Consider the following 3,426-nt stretch of genomic DNA (forward strand, 5'->3'; position numbering starts at 1 on the left):
CAACTGAAATTTGAGGATGTAATAGGTGTGAATAACAAATTTAGGTGCCAGAACAAAATACAAATATTCAAAACAAATGTCCTATTAATGACCCTCAATCATCTGAAAAATATATAAATTGCTTCATAGATAACTTTGTTAATATAAAACTGTTCTGAAGCCTCTTTCTAGCCAACAGGAGAGTTTAGAGTATCTACTATCTTAACTGAAACCTCTTCTGAAGCCTCTTTCTAGCCAACAGGAGAGTTTAGAGTATCTACTATCTTAAATGAGAACCTTCAGTGTAAGTATTAGGAAAATCAATATATGACTCCTGCACTTGAAAAGACAGAGGATGCTTTAATTATTTCAAGGAATTAGGCATTCTAATAGATACTTTAACTGCAATTAAAAGTCCACTTAAGACATTATCATGAAATGAGCAGGACAAGTGTGAGCCTTTGTAGCTTTCGCCTAGGAAATAGAAAGAATACCCCAAACTGAGAGAAAATTCCAAAGAAATAGTAAGAGAGGAAAATAAAGCCGTGTATTGATCATCTGTCTTACATTTTTCATGGTAAATACAGGTTCTGTGCATTTTGGATACTTCTATTTTCATCATTGGTAACAATCCTTTGTCCTGAGTTGATGATCAAACCTGTCATCAGGGAAGTGCACAAAATCTATTGAGCAGACTTCACTTGGCTCTTCTTCCTGGGTGAATTCCACAGATTTTCATAATACTGAGTTTCAGAACTTGCCAACACGTTTCTCTTTTCTGTGTTAAGCGTTAGTATTTTGCTTTTAGAGAAGGAAATCCCAAGACATCCGAGGGGGAAAATAATCAGCCCAAAGTGTGTTGATGCCCTTTTCTCTTTGAAAATACACTGGTATGCTTATAGAATCTAGATTTTATCTGAAAACTGGTCTTAATTTGTTCTGTGAAGACTGTGGCCCTTGATCCCAGTGTTGACTCAGTTCTTTCAATCTTTGAGGATGGTGTACAGAATGGGTATCTGTATCTGCCTATCTGAAACCAGTCTCCACCAGGTCAAGTGGCAACATCCACCTACGTGTTATTCCATTTGGTACTTGGGGAACAGATTTATTTTTCTATTATCTCATTGAAACATAGGACATAAACCATACAATTTTCTAACAAAACAGAAACTCAGGTAGACATATGTTCCTACAAAGGCACACATTCTTTTCTCAGAAAAGACACACGAAACATTGCAATGCATTATTGAACAAGAATAAGACACAGTCACTGTCTGTTAATTCCTTCTATTTATACTGAGCAAGGAAGAAATGAGGACATGTTTCTGCAAGAGGATTTTCTGATTCGGTTACCATTTTCTGTTTCATCGTTCTTCATAGGGAAATAGCTTCTTGAAAGAACCTCCATCTTCTGATATTGTGATGAAAAGCCATGCCCATGGTATCCAGGGTCTCCCTGTTCTCTAGATGTTTTGACTTTACCTAAGCCTGGATATCCCTGGTCTGATGGCCAAAATCTATGTTACAACATGAATTTGAGAAATAGTCTAAAGTTATAGGAATATATACATATGTAACACAATGTTCCAAATCACACCACGCATGAGTGTGTTCTCAGGTGCTTCAGTCATGTCCGACTGTAACCCACCAGGCTCCTCTGTCCACGAGATTCTCTAGGCAAGAATACTGGAGTGGGTTGCTACTCTCTTCTCCAGGGGATCTTCCTGAAAAAGAGATCAAACCCGTGTTTCTTATGTCTCCTGAACTGGCAGGAATGCCACTTGATAAACCCAAATTGTACCATACCTATTTGTTGAAATTTGTTGTTAAAACTAATCTCAGGGTCTGTCTGTTGAATGAATATCAGTAATTTACTGAGAGCAAAACTACTGAAGTCATTTCACATTTTCAAAGGATAGACAACTTCCAAAGACTGAAAATCTGCCTAAGTGTATTAAAATGGTTTTATTCACCAAAGCTCTGTTTGAGGATGATTTCTGGCCTTCTGGGTCACAACCTTACAAATCATTTAATAAAATCTTATTTTTACCTAAATGTGGATATGAAGAGATAGAGTAACATCCAATGGCAGGTCCTGAAAATGAGGAATTTATGCTGAACGTGATCTCCATTAGGAAGTGATTTGCCTTTACATTAAATTAGATGATTTTGTCTACACCTATCAATAGCATTATGAAATTGTTTCATAAGTTCACTATGTGTCACTATATTTAGTCACTATATAATTCACTATATTAGTCAGCGTTCTCCAGAGAAACAGAGCCAATAAGATGCTGTGACAACTAATTCTATGTGTCAACACAGACTGGATAACAGGATGCCTAGATGTTTGGTGAACATTATTTCTAGGTGTGTCTGAAATCAGTATACTTGAATCAGTAAGCTGAGGAAGGTGAATTGACCTCTGAAACTTTGATGGGCTGAGGACCTGAATAACACAGAAAGGTAGGGAAGGAAGGCTTCTCTTTCTCTCTGCCTAACTACTTGAGTGAAGTCACTCAGGTGTCCCTGACTCATTGCAACCCCAAGGACTGTAGCCCACCTGATACAGGTGGGCCCTCTGTCCATGGGATCTTACTAGAGTGAGTGGCCATTCCCTTCTCCAGGGGATCTTTCCAACCCAGGGGCTGAACCTGGCTCTCCCACACTGCAGGTAGATTCTTTAGCCTCTGAGCCACCAGAGAAGCTCAGATAGGTAGAATAATGCCTGAACAGGGGCATGAACCTTGGGTCCTCAGATTAAAAGTCTGATGCTCTACTGACTGAGCTATCCAGGCAACTACTTGAGCTGGAATATAAATCTTCTCTCACCACTCAGTGATCCAGGTTCTCCAGACTTTACATTCGAGCTGCAGTTGATATCATTGTCACTCTAGCTCTTAGACCTTCAAACTATACCACTGACTTTCTTGGTTCTCTAGTTTTCAGAGGGCAGATTGTACGACTTCTCAGACTCATCGTCACATGGGCCAAAACCTTATGCATGCATGTGTGTATATATATATATATATATACACACTATAAGATTTGGACTTCACAGGTGGCTCTGGTGGTAAAGAACCTGCCTGTCAACACAGGGGATGTAACAGATGTGGGTTCGATCCCTGGATTGGGAAGATCCCCTCGAGGAGGGCATGGCAACATGCTCCAGTATTCTTGCTTGGAGAATTTCATGGACAGAGGATCCTGGTGAGTCCATATGGTCGCAGAGTCAGACATGACGAAAGCGACTTAGCATGCATGCGTATATGTTATATACACAAAACTTTTTTCATAAATTAAAATATATATATATATAATTTGCTGTTGTTTTACATATATATGTGTGTATATATATTAATATGTAATTTTTAATGTTTCTCTGGACCTCCTGACTAAAGAATGTCTGATAAGCTAAAGACAAAGTAGAGCCAATGTTCCAGTCCA

The 3,426-nt window shown here is 38.7% G+C and overlaps 1 non-coding gene across 1 annotated transcript; it reads right to left on the reverse strand.

Moving 5' to 3' along the window:
- Positions 1–2,704: 2,704 nt before the first annotated feature.
- On the reverse strand, positions 2,705–2,777 carry TRNAK-UUU (transfer RNA lysine (anticodon UUU)). The gene has a single exon. It is a non-coding gene; the product is annotated as a tRNA-Lys (tRNA).
- Positions 2,778–3,426: the final 649 nt, after the last annotated feature.

Source organism: Budorcas taxicolor, chromosome 10 (genome assembly GCF_023091745.1).
Source record: "Budorcas taxicolor isolate Tak-1 chromosome 10, Takin1.1, whole genome shotgun sequence".
NCBI lineage: Eukaryota > Metazoa > Chordata > Mammalia > Artiodactyla > Bovidae > Budorcas > Budorcas taxicolor.